Source organism: Acomys minous (genome assembly GCF_964271855.1).
Source record: "Acomys minous genome assembly, chromosome: 8".
In the NCBI taxonomy this organism is placed as follows: Eukaryota; Metazoa; Chordata; class Mammalia; order Rodentia; family Muridae; genus Acomys; species Acomys minous.
Window position 1 is genome coordinate 99786694 of NC_140489.1, and position 18759 is coordinate 99805452.

The following is an 18759-nucleotide window of genomic DNA, read 5'->3' on the forward strand; positions in this document are numbered from 1 at the left end:
TTCCCTTCTGTGCAAGATCCATCACCACCAGTCAGCCGGTTTTACAGCTGCCACAGAGCTAGGACGGTGAGCGAAGTTTGAACGGATGTGTCAAGCCCTTCGCGGAGTACTTGGAAGCCGAGGTGTGTCTTCTGGAAATAGGGCATGGGCCTTCCTTGGTTGCCCACCTACGCATGTGTCTCTTCTGGCTTCTTCTTACATTTGTCATTTTGACTCCCATTAAAAACCTAAACTTTTACTTTAACCATACTGGGGAAATCTTTCAGGAAGAGGACTAGCTGTCTATGCCTCTCTTCCTTGGTTCCTTGTATATAGGGCATAGCTTCTGTAGGGTCCGGGTGCTAAGCATCTTCTTATAGTACCCTACTTCCTCAACGAAGGAACTGCTTATTTTCTCGTTTCTTGAGATGAAACAAGCTCAAATAGTTTAAGCAAACTGCTCAAGGACACCCAGATGATAAATATGAGATGCTGGAGAGAAAGGCTATTCGGAAGGCAGACGCCCACGCACACTTTTACCTGGCCCATCGCCTTACTAGAAGCGTTTGTTAGACAGTGAGGTGTGGGTTCTCTGGAGCCTGGAGAGATAGTTAGGCCACTGGCCCCTGAACCAAATGGCCAAAGCTGGCTCTGCTTGCTGAACCGTGTGCCTGATCGTCACGGACTTCCAGCATCTTTTCTCTCCTTGTCCTTTAAGCTTGCCATGGCCGTTGTTCTTGTCTGAAGCCCCCAGGCCCTCACGGTTTCTCCAGACCTGCTCAGTGGAGTGCTGTGCAGAGACCTCCCCAAGCCGTAGGTTATCAGGCAGAGACTCCCCCGAGAACACTGAGCTTACGCACTGTGACGTCATGATGGCCTTCTACGGCTTTGGCTAGTGGGTTCTTAACTTTGAGGAATGTTTAGAATAAACAAAGGAGGCTTTTTGTTTTGGGGGGTTGTTTTGTTTTTCAGTTCTGGGTGTCCAGTTCAAGCCCTCACATGTGCAAGAGAAGAATTCTACCAATAAGCTATATCCCCAGCCCTAAGGTGGCTATTTTTCATTTTGAACATATTAGATACTTTTGCTTTTTTTGTTTGTTTGGTTGGTTTTTGTTTTTCAAGATAGAGTTTCTCTGTGTGGCCCTGGCTGTCCTAGACCTCTCCCTCTCCCTCCCTCTCTCCCCTTCCCCTCCCCTCCCCCTCTCCCTCTATCTGTAGACCAGGCTGGCCTCAAACTCAGAGATCTACCTGCCTCTGCCTCCCAAGTGCTGGAATTAAAGGTGTGTGCCACTGTTGCCTGGCTACTTCTTGCTTTCCCAAGCTTAATCAGAAAATAATAATGAGCCTGGTCACAGGGCGGAGAGATATTCAATCAAGTTGGACGGGAAGACAAGTTAGTCTGATATTCCTCCCAACTAAAGCTCAGCGGCCAGCCTCTGTGGAGGGAGCTTTGCCTCTTCCACCTCAAGCCCTGGCGTTATGAAATGATTCTTCCTCCTGAGGATAGAGTCAGCTCTCTCCAGAGAGAGGAAAGGCCTCTGCCATCCCCGCTTCAGAGCTCACACAAGGTCCCAATTCTCTGTCAAATAGTCATACTTCCCAGAGCAGACCCTGCCCGAGGTTTACACCAGCTGAGCCCACCCTGCAGTCGGGACAAGCTGCGTGTGGATGTCAGGGCTTGACCTGTCAGTGCGTGGATTGCTGTTCTTGCATTGCCAGCTACATGCCAAAGTGTTGGAGCCGTCCCTAGAGAACAGGGTGTGAGAAATTCGTGCCTGCCCACTGGTGTTTATAGGCACTGGGAGGAGAGGGGGATGTTTTCCAGAACCAGGCATTTGGGATAGCACAGGCCCCCTGAAGTGCCTGGCATCCTGACCTCCGCTGCCTCCCTTACCGGTATCCACCCTCACCCCCCTACACACTCAGAACACTTGTCGCCTGGTTGCTAGCCCATGGCAGCTCAGTACATCCATGGGAAAGAGACCCATGTCCCACGGAGAAAGGGAGCAAACTATCTGAAGAGTAAATTTCCCAACTGCCTACGATCCTGCCTTCATTCTCAGCAAAGGACATAAGTGCTAAATCCGGCCCTTGCCAGCGCTAATGAGAAAAACCAGAGAACACGGGAGTCTCATTTTTAAAATCCCAAAATTTCAGTCTTATCACCAATGCAACATAATACAGTAAGTACGTTAATTCTAATCTCCCTGGGCCCCCCCCCCCAGAATCCCTTTCAGCTAAGGCTGGCAAGAATGAGCCGCCCACTTGCTGCAGACAGGAGCCAAGTCCTGATTTGGATTCTGTCCCTTGCCTAGGCTTCGAATAGTGACTATCAAGTTTGAGTGGACATGGCTTTGCCCCCTCGGCTCCCTTTACAGTTATTCAGTTCCATACACAATGAACAGAAGCCTACTGTGTGCAAGGCATAGTCTTAGAAGCGAGGAAATGTCAGAGTCCAGCCGAGTTCATCTCTCAGTGTGAGCCAGTAAGCCGAGGAGGGCACAGTGATTTATAGGCCAAGCCTGCCAGCCGACCTTGTCCCCAGCAAAGACTCATTTCCACAAGCCTCTCTTCCAAGCGATTATTCGCTGTTTGTGCTGCTTGGGGCTTGGCATGCTTCTGCAATTCCTTTGACCAAAGAGAAAACGGGAACCTTGAAGTAAGTACTTATCTCGCAAAGAGGAGGTTGGTGGAGGCAGAGCTGTGCCTCTTTGCCTCTTGTTGGGGGAGCCTGCCTGGCCCCCTGTCAGTGCTGCACTGTAATGATAATGGATTTCTGCAGTCAGAGCTTTCTCCTGAAGAAATCCTTCCTCACTCAGGGCTTGCTTTTCCCCCCCCTCCTTCTCACCTCTCTGAGGCAAGTAAAGGGAACCCTTACAAGGCCAGGGAGGTGGTTGTCTGTGTTGTGTGAGGGTGTAGCAGAGCCCGCCCAAACTGGAGCACCCAGCTTTTTTATCTGCATCTCTTTCCACTACACCAAACCCAGAGCTGGCAGGAGGGTGGAAGAGACACAGGCCGAAGTGCCTGCTTCACCAGCTATGAGCGCCGCCAGGGAAGACGGGAGGTGTCCCACCCTGAAGTGAAGTGTCGAGCTGCCCTGGATCAAGAGGTGCCGAGGGGAAAAGAAGCTGTGAACCACGGTGATGGATGTTCACGGCTCATGGGTGGGTGACCGTGTGCACACCAGTGCCAGGGTGGCCCAGGGCTGGCAGGAGAGGGCAGGTGTCCCATTTCGGCAATATGATCTCAGTATAGTCCATGAGGGAGGCTAGAACAGTCAGGGAAACCGAGATGCAGGAGAGACCTCTTTGCTGCTGTCTGGTAGCATGACAGTTCCTGAGGACAAGGATTGCTTTGTGTCCCTTCCAACGTCCCCAAAGAGAAGACTGGCTTCAAAATTCCAGAAGTCTCTGAGGGACCTCACAGTACAAGGAGCACGTGTGGTTTGGAGATATTCTAAGAATTCAGACCTTCTCCTTTCTCTAGCTTCCACGCAGAACTGGGAGGCGGGCTCTGTGGGGAGGGGGGAGAAGGGAGGCTACTTTTAAAAAGTAAGTTCTCCCCTGTAATTTCCATCCAGACTTAAGTTGTTGTTCCCGGCTTGATGACTTGGTGACGCTGTAAGAATCCATACCGTTATTTCCAGAGCATGCTTTGTTTTTTATAATACTTCCCTGAGCTGGCCAAGTGGTCCAGGTACAGCCACAGTGCTGACACTCCGGTCAAACGTGTGACTGACTCCTAGGTACAGAAATCTGAGTATTCCTATCTAGACACATGGTGGGGGGGCGGGGGGGGGGAGAAGAATCAGAGGCAACCTGAGCTCTGAAGCTTTGAGCCTGGGAAAGAGCACCCCCTTTTATTCCATTGCCCACTGTTTTTCCTGAGCCCGCAGTCTGGAGGGCACTGGAGATGGTAGGCTTTGGCCTTGAGGACAGCCGGCTTCTTTTCTGCTGTACCTCGTGACCACAGAGCAGGGCATTTCCATTTGATGCTGTCAGTGCCTTGGGCTGAGGAGAATGTCTGTGTTGCGGGGTCCCTTGGCCAAGAAGGGCTGCCCAGAGCTCATTGGCATCTGCTCATGTCCTGCCTCCTTTCCCTCTGCCACATGACCCAGCAGCAGCCAAGGGACAGTTCCTTCCAGCTGGCCAGGAGGACAGAGCTAAAAGGGAAGAGACTCAGAGCCAGGCCCCAAACCCCACCCCCAGTCGAGATCTTTTATGCTAGCTGGCTTTCCCCTTTGCCGGGAAAGGGGAAGGTGCGGGAACAAAGACTTGTCTCCCCCTTTAAAACTTAGTTAGCAGCCACTGGAGCCCTGCCCCTGCTCCGAAGGAGCCTGCAGAGCCAGGGCCCCTGGCTATTTTTAGAAGGTGATCAGGTATACAGTACCCAGTTGTCTTTTCCACGTGCTGGGCTTATTACAGCGATCCAGTGTCGGGGTCCTGGTCCCTGCCAGTATTGCAGGGGAGTTCAACAGCAGCCTAGGCCAGCATGAAGTCCCTCAGGTCTTCTCAGTGTAACTCGGCCATCTTTCTGGCCCCATCTTGCCATGCAAGTGACATCACCAAGATCTTTGGGAAAACAGACATTTTGTCCTTAAGCGCAGATATTGACACTGATGCTAGCTAGCTTCCTCTGCTTTGACAGGCAGGGGAAAGGCCAGGAGGTAAAGATGTTTTCCGGAAGATTCTTGAATTAGAAGTCTACCATAAGGAGTGTTGAGTCATGGAGCAGAAGGTTCCAGAGTTTTTGTTTTATATCCAGAAAATGCACGGGGTATACGGGGAAGCCACGGCATGCCCACGAGCACCTACAAATGCAGGATATTGTGGGTACTCAGGAAATTATAGAGAAAAGGGTACAGGGTGTGCCCTGGAAAGAGACTGACTGGGCTGTGGTGCAGGAGGGCCAACACTGCAGCAAAGGGGCTGCAACAGCTGCACTTGGAGGAGATTCAAGGTACTGGTATGGAGTGATCTTCGGAGACTCTGTTAGGGTTTCTATGGCTGTGATGAAACACTGTGACCAAAATCAAGTTGAGGAGGAAAGGGTCTTACACTTCCATGTTGTAGTCTATCACTGCGGAGAAGCTGGGACAGGAACTCAAAAGAGGGCAGGAACCTGGAGGCAGGAGCTGATGCAGAGGCCACAAGGGGTACTGCTTACTGGCTTGCTCCCCTGGCTCACTCAGCCTGCTTTTGTATAGAACCCAGGACCACCAGCCCAGGAGCTGAACCACCACAATGGCCCGGGCCCTTCCTCATCAATCACTAATTAAGGAAACGCCTTACGGAGGTATTTTCCCAATCGAGGCTCCCTCCTTTCAGCTAACTCTACCTTGTGTGTCAAGTTGATGTAAGAGCAGCACAGAGACATACGAGGTAAGCTGAGCAGTAACAAGTGTAAAAATCCAGGAATTCTAGGAAAGGTTGTCAGAATGCAAGAAATGCCTCTGTGGCTCAATGCAGAGACACAAGGGGCATGAAGTCCTGGTTGGCTGCTCTGTTCCCTACCCCGCAGAATGCCCTGGGTCCCCTTGGTTGCAGCACCATCTGGCTTAGACAGCATCTTCGCCCCTGCACCTGGTTCACAGGTGAATCTCTCAAGCGTAGTGAGCTAGACCTGGGGATGGAGCTGACCTGACTGGGGTCTGTGAGTCCATTGTTAATGTCTCCGCCCAGCTTCACGATCAGGGCCATCACGTAATTCAACATTATCACAGTGGGAGTATTTATGCAACAGAGACTAGTGAATGCTACTAATCAGGGACAGGGTGGGTTTTGTTTGTCTCTGTTCCTGTCGCCACCACAGCTGGGTGTTAAATGTTTACCAGTACAGCTGTGGGGATGGGAGCCCAAGGCAGGGTTTCTGCTGCAGGATCACCAGGGTGGATCAGCAGCAGCCATAGACACTGGTACAGTCTGTGGAGATGTGTGAGACATGTTGATGAGTCTGGGCATAGGAGAAGGGTTGAGGCACTGCTCATTGGTTGCCCCATCATTCTGAAGCCGAGCTTACAGAGAGGAGACAGACAGACAGACAGACAGACAGACAGACAGAGACCGGCAGACAGAGACAGACTTCCTGCCTTTCTGCTCTGTTATCAGAGTACACTCTGCCCCAGCCACATGAAAATTCTTTCAGCTCCTTAAATGTGACCTGCTACTGAAATGGTAGCATCCAGGGACAGGAACTGGGGTGTTGTCTAGACTCTGTGTGCATGCCTCTCAGTAGCTCCCCTGTTGTGTGCATGCAGGGCAGAGGAGGCTTAGAGGGGTCAGCAGGTCTTAGAGGCTGCTGGACTTTTGAGCAAAAAACTGCTGTCTCGGTGATGAGTCTACCTGGTGCAGGGTGAAGGGCAGCAAGATTTGTTCAGAGATTTTGAACTACAGAACGGCCCTCAGTAACCCTGTAAGGTGAGGGGGGACTCCGTTGTAAAGATATGGAAACTGAAGGCTCATACACGGCGTGAGAGAAGTAGGTAGACTCCAGGCCTTGAACCTGACTCCTGGAACCTCAGATCCTAAGTTGGTTCTCTATACTGGGGGCTTTATGCGATTGGTCCAAATAAACCCAGATACCCGACTGAAGCCAGTAGTGGTGTGTAGACTGTGCCAGCACTGTCCCTGTGGGACTTGCTTCTCAAAACTGGACATTAAGCAGCCGCAATAAATACACTGTTGCATTTTGTTGCTCTTTTGGAAAAAAGAAAACCTGGCTTCTTAGAGCTGTTGTATTTTATTTTTCTATAAAGAAGGAATTAATTTTAGTCTTTCTTTTTGGTTTAAAATGTTGTTCTTTGCTTTTTCCGCCCTACAATTTAAAAGGAAACATTTGTCTGTTGAGAAAAGAAATGATAATTATAGACTAAAAATTGTTTCTATTCTGATTTGAAAAAGTGACAAAAAAAAATTCTATCGCACAGATGGGGCCCTGCTGACAGAGGGGGTTTAGCAATGAGGCCCTCGGCCAGTTTGGGGCTCAGAATGGCATTTAAGGGGACTTTGGACTTGGTGTGTTGTTGGGGCAAGGGTCTGTTTTCAGGGCTGTAGTCCTTCCTGTGGGGTCTAGAAAACTCATCACCCTCCTGTGGTTCCCCAGGAAGAGAATCATGTCGTAGGGGGAGGTGGCATCTGGGTGGCACAGCCTGTGTCAGATGAACTGCGTGCGAGAAAAGGCAGGGGCGTCCTTGCATGTGTCTGAGCCCACAGAGCCACTGGCTTTGCTCCTTCAGCCCGGGGTCTTGCTTTTCAGCCTCACACCATTGCAATTGCTCCAAGCCTTTCAATCGATAGAGCAGGAAACTGATTAGACTGTGAAAATTAAACTAATAATGCCTCGCTATTAACCTTCAATCAATGGGGAATGAGCTCAGAAGGAAGGCTATTTCCTGGATCCATACCAACCTCTAGATACATGTGTGTGCTTTTTGGAAGAAACGTCAAGATGCACACACCTACACATGCACACACCTACACATACACACACACACACACACACACACACACACACACACACACACACACTGACCACCTTTCTTTTCTGCAAAAGCAACGTGGTTTACAGTGCTGTCCCTGGCAACCCTGGTGAAGTGGACAGCCTGTTTTTTTATTTTTTATTTTTTATTAATTTTTTTCTTGTTACATCTCAATAGTTATCCCATCCCTTGCATCCTCACATTCTTCCCTCCCTCCCATTTTCCCCTTATTCCCCTCCCCTATGACTGTTCCTGAGGGGGATTTCCTCCCCCTGTATATGCTCATAGGGTATCAAGTCTCTTCCTGGTATCCTGCTGTCCTTCCTCTGAGTGCCACCAGGCCTCCCCCTCCAGGGGACATGGTCAAATGTGAGGCACCAGAGTAAGTGTGAAAGTCATATCCCACTCTCCACTCAACTGTGGAGAATGTTCTCCCCATTGGCTAGATCTGGGTAGGTGTTTAAAGTTTACCGCCTGTATTGTCCTTGGCTGGTGCCTTAGTTTGAGCGGGACCCCTGGGCCCAAATCTGCCTATCATAATGTTCTACTTATAGATTTCTAGGACCCTCTGGATCCTTCTACTTTGCTGTTCTCCCATGCTTCTTTCATCTAGAGTTCCAATAGGATGTCCTCCCCTCGGACAGCCTGTTTTATATGGGGGTTAAAACAGGGAGACACAAGGCTGAAGGTTGGCTGCGTCTGGGACTTTGGGAGGGTGAAAACTCCTTTCAAAGCATCTGCTTGTGGGCGTAATTGCCATGGGCCCCTGCCCAACCTTAACCGCCCTGTGTTACCTAAGACTTTGAGGTTAATACCAGTTTTCTACATCTGTTTTGTGATGCTATAGCTGTATAACTATATATAGTTATATATATAATATATTATATATGCATAAACACATATATAATTATATATAATATATTATATACAGACATATACACACACACATATATAATTAGTTCTGGAGACTGGGAAATCTAGTGGTGAGGACCTCCACACTGTGTCATCCAATGGCACAAGACAGAAGGATGAGAGCCTGCACAAAGTAGATGGGGAGAGCAATAACTCATCATTTTATCTCATAGTAATTAACCCACTGCAGCAACGAAGACATTAATCTCCTTCTAAGAGTGAAGCCCTTATGACCCAGACATATCCCAGTAGGTCCCACCTCCAACCCTGTTATTTTGGGGCATAAATCCCCAACATCCAAACTTTAGGAAGCACCTCCAAACCGTAGCACTGGGTCACCTGTTAACCAGAGTATGGACCCAAGTATTTATGGTTCTTCATGGCTAGGGGAGTTGGGCCCTGGCAGTGTTTTCTAAAGAACCCTTTGTGGTTAACTTCGGGAAATGGCTGAGTTCAATCCTCCTCGCATTCCTCCCCGTCTCCCTCACCTGTCTGTCTATCCCAGGTGTACCTCAGGTGAAGGATAACATCAGTGCCTGAGAGTAAGGGAGGATGCTAAGAGCAAGGGAGGAGGCTGTGGCTGTGTCCTGATACAGGTGGCTCACCACTGAGACTTAACTTGTATGTCTGGTCCAAAATCCCAGTACTCAGCTTGGACCAGCCTCCTTCTCTGAGCCTTCCTCTGGGGCACATTGAGACTGGGTCAGGCTCCAACCCTGAGCTCGTTCCCTTTCAGTCTGGACATAGACAACCTGAGTGGCCATCACTCGCAGACTACCAGTGACACCTGACACAGTGTCAGAGGCTGCCTCTCGGATAGTTCTGTGTCCTGAGAGGCCACCACTTGTCACTGTCCAAAGTGACAAACGGGGAAGGATTTCTCTGAGCCCTGAACAAGCATCAAGACCGGTTCAGACGTAGTAGGATGTTAGTCCTCTGCTTCTTTTTCATTTGCTCTTCACTTCATAGCCTCACCCCTGCAGACCACTGAGGGCAGTTGCTCACCCCAGTTTCTAGAGTAAACTAAAGCATGTGATCAGAGAGCTAGTAGTTCGGGTACCCTGATTGTCTCAAGGGCTAGCCTCGAATTTGCATGACCTTTGCCCTCTTCTGGCCAGAACTTTCAGGAGGAGGGGTAAGAGGCTAGCATGCCTCTACCAAAAGCCCTTCCCCCGGCTAGGTCTCCCAGCCAGCCTGTCAGTCCCATCACGGTGGAGCGTTGCCAAGGATCAGACCCCGTCTCTAAAAGTGGTGATGGTATTTAATAACTAATTACTCTAATGATCCTGCAGAAATGCTGGAGACCTGTTGTAGGAGAGATGTCAATTAGAGCCATCTGCACGGTGAATAAAGGAGCCCTACCCCAGCTGTACTGTTGAAACATGTTAGCGTTTTCCTACCAGCGGCCATATGGTACTTAACGAAAGTGAATTGTTCACACTGCACAGCCCGCGCCTCCTGATGAATACTAGCATTTTGTTTTGGAAAATAGTTCTTCCATCGTGTGGAATATTTTTCAATGCAGTAAACAGCAAGTTGGAAACTGGCAAGCCCTAGAATGGAGGGGGGAAAAAGAAAAGATTTCCTATTACCTTAAGATGCCTTTCCTTCAAGCCCAGTCCTGCCTGCCTGCCTCGCCCAGCTCTGCACCCCACCTGGACCCAGTTCTAAGCATCTGTTTCTGAGTCTGTTCTGGGAGCAGGGGCCACGGAAGGTTCTCGCCCTACCCATCTCTGCTTTTCTACTCTCAGGGAACCAGGAGCAGGAGATCTGCAGCTGTGTGAAGTTGGAACCCCACACTCCATCTGGAAGGGCGCAGACCTTGGGTCAAGGGGTCCCCCTGCCAGAGGCAAAAAAATAAGTAGGGAACGATGTTTCACTGTCTGTGTAGCTTGAGAGAAGGAACATTCCTATATGGAATGTGCTCAGTGTCAGAAGTGCTAAGCAGGCTGGCAGTGGAGGGTGGGGTCAGCAGGGGACAGGGGGAGTCAGGAGGTGGGGGGGGGCAGACTCAGTGAACATAGCATTCACTTACAAGTATTAGGACTTTAATACTTGTCTAGGAGTTTAAATCCTAGAACCCACATAAAAAGCCAGGCAGGCATGGAAGAGACAGGGGGATTCTTTGGGCGAGCTGGCTATCTAGACAGTACAAAATCAGTGAACTTCATTCAGTAAATAAAGTAGAGGGTAACTGAAGAAAACACTAAACACTCACAGGCAACTTTGGGCCTCTGCACGAACACATGCATGCACCCCACCCCCACCTACCACACACACACACACGCACACACACACACACACACACACACACACACTTTAAAAAATAATCAGTGAAAAGCACGGGTTGATATCAGGATGCTAAGTGAGACTTAGGGGGAGCTGTTACTAGCCTGGGCTGACAGTCTCCTCTTCCTTGTCACCAGTGTAGACAAACTTTGAAAGCCATGGTGGACAAAAGCCATGGCCACATAGAAACTGGACAGCTGGGGCGAGAATATGGGCACCCTGTGAACTGAAGACAGGCATGTTGGGGTTTTGTCATGTTGGATGTTTCAAACAGTGCTGAACTCAGGGCCTGTCTTGTGCTTCTGGTCCGTGTTTCTGCTTCACATGTGATAAAGGAGCCAGCCAGGGCGCCCTGACTGCTGCTGTCAATCAGAGCTTCATGGGAGGAGCCATTTTAGTGCAACCTGCTCGAGGACCAATAAGATCTCACTCAGCAGCTGCAACTATTCTGGAGCTTGTCTTGAAAGGAAGCCACTTATTAAAACTCATTAAACAGCAAGGTTGACTTGACTGGCAACAGAGACCCTCCGCTGTAGGTTAGAAACCTGAGACATTTTTCCCACATCCATAGGCCCATAAATCTCACTTACCTCCAGCTCAGCAGGAACTGATCCCACGTTACAGAGATGTTCCTAGGATTCTGCAGCACGGGTCTTCAAAGGAAATCCTTTGGGGCCTAAAAAAAATTTTCAGAAACATGTTCTCACATGCTCCTCATCCATAGGATACACCGTTTATCTAGTTTCATGTCTGTGTCCCGGGCATTTTTCCATGCCCTGTACAAGATATATCCTAAAATAACCATGTCACCATGAGTCCCAGGTAACTTCTCGCCAGGCTACCTCAGCTAAGCCAACAAGCTCCTCCAGCATTTGTCCGTGGAAAGCGCATCTCACATGTGCCATCTACCTCTCCTTTTATCGTATCCCAGTAGAATCCCACAGACAAGAACCAGTCATAGCAATTTCCCAGAAGAGTCACCCTTTCCTAAAGAGGGAGAGGTGGGAGGTGCCAGTGTAACCTGTGCCACCCAGCCTGAACATGAGAGCCGCGTTCAGACACTGATTTTGATTAATTGCATTATAAACTTCACGTTTGAAACTCAACTAACATCCTGTAATGGCCTCCCAGAGCACAAAGGCAGTGGGGTTCACTGGTGGCAATGGGAAACATGCCAGTTCGCAGGGTGCTTGGTTTTGCAGAGTGGGGGCCGAGGGAGCAGGGACAGCAGCAAGTAGCGAGCCAAAGCCCTTCTGCACCTTTCCCTGTCACCTATACCCAGGGCATGCTTGTCACCAAGAGCAGACTTGGGCTCACTCAGGCGCTCAAATATAAATTTGTTTTCTTCTGACCTTGAAAGGCTTCCTTTAAAAATGATCCACAGAAGCTGAGCCAGCCAGCTACTTGAGAGCTCAGGCGATCTGCAGATCCAAGGCTTGCCTGGGCTATAATTTGAGTTCAGGGTCAGCCTGGCCATGTGAGCAAGACCCTACCTCAGAAATAAAAGGTGAAACGAGTCTAAGGCTGCAGCTTAGTAGTAGAGTGCTGCTTGCCTGGCATTTTGGAGGCACTAGATTCAATTCCCAGTGCTGGGGAAGTGAGAACAAACCACAAGAGTGACAAGGCTATAGGATTATCTAATTTGAAGAGGTTGGGGAGCCTGGAGACACCAGTGGCCTGTGGTTTGTGGGTTGGCATATGAGTGTCAGGCTGAACAAGGCTGGGTCACCCACACTTGGGAAGAAAGGCCACAGGGCAGGGCGTCTGCAAACAGAGGAACATTATTTAGGCCATGAAGAATATTGGCTCAGCTCCAGGCCACCAACTGCAGAGGGATGGACTCTTGTTGGGAGCGGAGATGGGCCTGAGGCTGTGTGGGCACAGGGACAGAGAGAAGGGGCTCAGCTGGCATTGGGAAAGCTCAGGGAATGAGGGGAGAACCCCTTCTGTGCGCGTTCAGCTCGGCAACCTCTGCTCTGTAACGTAAGAGGTTCTGCGTGGCTGGCCTTTGGGGAACTCTAAAGATACGTTACTTACCAGCGGGTGCTGCCCAGCCCTTTTCTATGCAGGTAGTGTAATATGGTGATGTGCACGGGGCTGGATGGCCACAGGCAGCGGGAGGGGCCATGTGTGCTGAAGTGGGAGGAGCTGCAGATCTGGGCGTGTACTGGTAAAGCGTGGCTCCTCTCTGGCAATTCCTGGAGCTGCCAGTTAACATGGACTCTTGGATCTAGCAGCCGAAAGTGTCTTCTTCCAAAGCAGTAGGGAAATGGTTCGTTTAAGGGGATCGTTTAGGGCAGGTGTTCTTCCTGTTTAAGTCTAGGATGTACTGGATCAGGGTAGCAAGGAGACTCAAAGCTTCCAGCCCAGAAGGACTGTAGCTTGTGACATCAGAGGATACACACACACACACACACACACACACACACACACACACACACACACCCCTCACATCTCTCTTGGGAGACAGCTGATCCAATGCAGGAGGCTCTGAGTCAAGCGTCCCACCGCTCACAGTCTCTCTAGAGCCTCGGCAACAGGTAGCAGCCAGGTAGACCAAGGGGCTCTGGGTAAGTGGGATATCCAGAGTGGGTAGAGAAATGGTGTCCATATAGTTTGAGGAGCCCCCCCCCCACCTCAGGAGATGAGCAGTGTTAATAGGAATTAGGTTTTGCAGGAATGGAAAGACCCAGATCTCTTTGCGGTTACCCACTGTCCGTACTCTCGGACAGTCAGAACGCTAATTACAAGCTAGCTATGCCTGCAACCCCTGTGAACCTGTTTGGGGCTGTTTTGCATAAATAAGACTGCTCTCAGCACAAAAACAATCTTACTAATTAACTTTAATTTAAATACATGAGTTTTCATGTGGAATTTTTAAAAAGAAGTATATGTGTGTACAATGTAGGGTTTGCATAACTCTTTTTGTGGATATAGCATTATTCCTACCATTTTAAATTGTAGTTTGAGCCAAGTGAGGGCTCAAAGTTATAAAGTCTTTATTTGATTCATTTGGTTGGTTGGTTGGTTATGGTTTTGTGCATTTTGTTTTGTTTCGTGGTTTGCTTTTGACAGAATCTCATGTATCCAAGGCTGGCGCGGAACTTACTAGATAGCCGAGGATGACTTTGAACTTCTGACCCTCCTGCTTCCATGTCTGAAGTCAAACCCAGAGCTTCATGCATGCTAGGCAAGGGCTCTACCAATTGAGGCACATCCTCTGCCCTGTGATGTCCCAATTTTCAGGGCACCACTTAAGAAAGACAGTGGCCTTTTCCTGCTTTCCCGCACCGCCAGCACAAGCACCTGATGCTTCAAGGTTAGTACGCTGTTCCCCACAATGCAGGAAGCAGAACTATACAAAGCGTCAAAGCCACCCCAAGCTCTTCTGAATCTAGGGGTGATGTTTTGTGAACCTGAGGATGTCACTGGCTGAAAAGCACCAACAATATTTACCTTGTCAGATACTCCAAACCATCACCATTTACTTTTTTTCTTCTTCTTCTTCTTCTTCTTCTTCTTAAATCACACACTTTGTACCCTGTGCCTCCTCCCTCATAGGCATTCATTAGATGGTTGTTCTCACCCCGTGCCCCTCCCAGCCTTTGGCTGAAATCTTAGGCATTCTTTTTAAAATGGGACTGCTCTGAATACCCCCTATCTCTGAAAAGCCTTCAATATTTGCCTTAACCTTTCAAGCATTGCAAGATTCCAGCTTGTGTTCCAGCCCCAGATGGCTTTCTTCCTCTGCGCTGTGTCTCCCCGGCTGCACTCAGCATCTTGCCTCATGTTTACCCCTTTCCCACCATAGCAGTGCCCAGCCCCGTTCCCTGACACGGAGGGTGCTCTGAAGACAGACCTAGGGAGTGGATGGACTCTGAGTTGTTGAGTGAAGAAGGGAACTCCCGTCTATTTGGGGGCTTAAGGGCTTCAGAACGTCCCTTGCCAGGCAACTGCAGGTGGCTAATCAGTTGCAGAATTAAAAATAAAAAGTGCCATTTGCAGTAGTTCGGGGCTGAAGGCATCGTCCATGTTGCAGCTAGATCTCCTGCCAGGCTCTGCCAGCCCCTCTGCCCGCTGCAGCTGCAGTAAGTCTCTGGCCCTAAGAGAGGCTTGTGGAAAGAAAGTACGGGCTGGCAGAAGAAACCTTCACGGCTAATGGAAAAGGCCCATATCCTGACTGGGGTGGTGGTTGGACAAATGCATACATTTGTCAGAACCCATCAAATTATACACTTCAGATGGGACTAGTTACTTTATGGAAATTATGCCTCCATAAAATCAGCTAATTAAAAAAAAAAATGTGGCCAGACTAGATAGGGCGGGTACACAGGGCCCTCGCTCTGGTTTTCCTTCTGTGATCTTGCCTCTGCTGTGGGAGAGGTGGCATTAAGAAGTGTGGCTAAAGCCAGCGTGTCACAGGATTGCTCTGGAGGGAAAGGACAGAACAGCTTCTGTGTTTGTGGCACTGTAATCCCTAAGTCATGAGCCGGGGCTCCAACGCATAGGCACCTCCCCACCCTATCCAAAGACCTTGTCCTCACCTGCCCCTAAAGTCAGCAGAGCCAAGCCTCGGACAGCTTTAAGCGGGGTGTACCTCCCCCGGAGTGGGGTGGCTTTGAATTCATCTCTGACAGAGACGGAATACTGTGCTTCCAGAAGCAGTACTCGCAATAGACAACAGGTAAAAAGGGAAATGTCAGCCGGGGGTGTTCACCCGCAGAGGCGCTCATAAACAAGAAGTGACCGGCACACACAGACCCTGGAGTGTTATCCAGCCACAATAAGGAAAGACACTTCAGGCTGGGAAGATGGCTTAGTGGATAAAGTATGTGCTGGACAAGCCTGGAAATGTGAGCTCAGATCACTAGCACCCATATAAAAACCAGCTGAGAGTGACAACTCACCTGGATTGACACTTCTTGGGAAGCCAGCTAGCTAGACTACCCAAGCCTGTGACCTCTAGATTCAGGCTGAGACACTGCCTCAGAAAGGAAGACGGAGAGAGGTCAAGGAAGATGTCTGGCATCAGCACGTGCACACACATCCACACACATATGGATAGTGGTGTATACACAATACTGAGAATATATTTAATGTTCCTAAACATTTAAAATGGCCAGGAATGTAACATGTGGGTGTGTGTGTGTGTGTGTGTGTGTGGGTGTGGGTGTGGGTGTGTTTTGAATTTTGGTTGTCTTAAATTCTGATGCCCCACAGGTCAGAGCCACGACTTGACTAGAGATTTTCGTTTCTGGTCGGTGCTGGAAACCATGGGGTAGAAAACAAAGCCTATCTGTGACCGCCAATGCCATTCTTCAAATCAAAATGACACTCCTTTCACCTGACAAGAGTTGTTCCTGAACACCCAGGGCCCTTTGGTTGAAACAAAGGCATACTGTCACCCCCCTGGCCAACTTGATTTCCTCGTGTTGACTAGCTTAGGCGCTGTGAAGCCTCAACCTGACAACCAGTGGGTGGATTATACTTTACCACTCTGGAAAGTCACATCATCATAATTGGGGTGACCCCGTGCTTAAGACCCAAGGGGCTGTAAGCTGCTGTAAAAATTAGAGCACATTCTATAGTAGGCAGCCTGGCTGTCAGGGTGGGTTGGCTGGTGCCCTGTAATGCAGAGTGACACGCAGGCACTTGTCGCAGCAGGGAGTCTGGAGCTGGGACTGTCTGTGCCCTGCTGAGCACTCTTTGGGCGTAGGGTAAAGGGTTTAGAGGAGGCCGCGCTCCCACCTTCGCACAGGCTAGCTTTTGATGTGTTCCTGGCATGCGCAACCTGTGCCCCTCCTCACCCCACTCTGCAGCGGCACTCTGTCTGCTTGGAGGAGTGAGAGCCTTGGGGCAACGAGTTGGACGGGGCTGCTGACCTTTGTGTTTGCAAAACAAAACTGGAATTCTCAGCCCCCAATATCACTCCATAAAAGGTCTGTTGCATTTAGGCCTTTGTAGAACAAAGAAGATCTGTGGAAAATTCCCAAGCCTATTCTACAGGAGACTGCACGCTCCTCACCCTAGGGTTGACGTACGTAAGTGCATTGTGCACATTATAAAGAACAGTAGATTCTCCTCCTACCTAGTAAAGTAGTGAAAAACAGAACACACACATGCACATGCACAGGCATGCATGAAAGCGCGCACACGCGTGCACACACACACACACACACACACACACACACAACTCATGCACATGACCTCGTTCCAGACTGTATGTCTGGGCTGTGATGTACCTGACTGGTATTTCTCTTTGTCTGCCTTTTCCCTCTTCTCTGAAAAGACTTGACATACGTACATGGTGAGCCATCTCTGGAAGCCCCTCTTCCGCAATGTGGCTCCTATATCTGCTTTGGCTGAGTTCTTTCTGGAGCCCATTGGTAGCACTCAGGTTCAGCTGATGACTCCTACTGTAGGCCTGGGGTCAGAGCTGCCGCAAACCTGCCTCTGGCTTCTTGGACATCCTGTGGCCTCAAAGGAGGAGTGTTTGCACCCCTTTTCCCCTTTCATTATACCTCTGTGAAGAAAAGAGAATTTACAGGCTTTTAGGGTCATGGCTAGAGGTGAATATGAGCAAAGTACATGAAAATGTCATAATGAAATCCATTATTTTACAATGGTAGTTTTTAAAATGCTGCAAAAATAATCATAAAAGCCTTTAGTCAGGGCAACTTACTCTCAACTGGGTTGGAGCTGTAGAGTGGGCAGAAAACATGAGATCCATGACGCTTTCTGTGGAAGAGAGGTGATGGAGACGAAGGAAACCCTGAAAGGAGCATCTTCCCTCCATAGCCACCTGCTCCCCAGGTTGTGTTGTAGCATTAGTGCTAGAAGGCAGGGCTGGACCCGTACTTTGCCGGGATCGAAGAAGCTCCGTGTTGAAGGACAACTAAAGAGGCAGGACAGGGACAGCGAGGAGCTGGCTCGGCAGGCCTGGTAAGGAGGGAAGGGTTGGCCTCTGGTCATTCACAGTGCATCTTGGTTTGCTATTCCTGGGTGCAGGAATGAGTGCGGGATTGTGTCCAGCCACTGTTAGAATCCACTCTTGAACCTTTGTGATGTACCATAAGTGTCCCATAGTGAAGGAAAGAGGCCATGGCCTGCAAAAGAAGGTTGCTTTGGAGACAAGAGTGCCTGGGGACACTGCATCAAGGGTGAGGATATGAGCGGGTCATTGGGCTGATTGTTCTGGGCCCTAATTACCGCTGGGAAGGACAGGGGCCAGAGAAAGAGCATTTCCAAGTGCGTACCCACAGTGGACACGTGAGGCAGGACCCCTCATTGATGGCTCCTTTATTTCTAACCAGCTCTCAAGCAAAGGAGCTGCTGCAGTGGAAATTAGGACTGCACTTTGAGAAAACGAAGATGCATGGCATCAAACTTCACTCACGGCAAGCCCAGCACCCTTAGCGCGAGGCTGGGATCCCCAATTCTCCATGATATCTAGTTGTCCCACTGTGCTGATGGACCCAAAACCACTAGCCCAGACCCTCAACAAGGAAACCAAAGTCTGTCCCTTTGTCGGAATCTTGCTGTGGACACTCCATGCCTATTCTGCCTTCTCTCTCTCTCTCTCTCTCTCTCTCTCTCTCTCTCTCTCTCTCTCTCTCTCCCCCTCTCTCCCTCCCTCCCTCCCTCCCTCCTCCTCCCTCTCTTCTTCCCCCTCTCTGTCTCTCCCTCCTTCTTTCTCTCTCTCCCCCTTCTCCCTCCCTCCCTTCCTTCCTTCCTTCTGTCCCTCCATTCCTCCTCCTCCTTTTTTTCTTCTCTTCTTCTTCCTTTCGCATCTCTCTCTCTCTGTGTCTCTCTGTCTCTCTTTCTCTCTCTCTCTCTCTCTCTCTCTCTCTCTCTCTGTGTCTCTCTCTGCCTCTCTGTCTCTCTGTCTCTCTCTCTGTCTCTCTCTGTCTCTGTCTCTGTCTCTGTCTCTCTCTCTCTCTCTCTCTCTCTCTCTCTCTCTCTCTCGCCCTCTCGCTCTGTCACGTGAGGAAGCAGGATTCATGACTAAACTATGCACTCCAGTCTCTGGAGGAATTTGCTTGTGGCTCTGTGGAGGTGAACATGAGGGATGATCTTTGTGGCAGGGGATATGCTGTAGAGTA

At 49.7% G+C, this 18759-nt stretch overlaps 1 protein-coding gene and 1 long non-coding RNA gene across 3 annotated transcripts in view; one reads left to right on the forward strand and one right to left on the reverse strand.

Annotated features, from left to right (window-relative positions):
* KLHL29 (kelch like family member 29) overlaps positions 1–18759 on the forward strand; it is a 294574-nt gene that overhangs the window by 126300 nt on the left and 149515 nt on the right. The window lies entirely within an intron of this gene.
* On the reverse strand, positions 8448–17176 carry LOC311603690. Its single transcript, XR_014781214.1, has 3 exons — positions 16962–17176; positions 11248–11333; positions 8448–9921 (listed from the first exon to the last, which is right to left on the reverse strand). It is a non-coding gene; the product is annotated as an uncharacterized lncRNA (long non-coding RNA).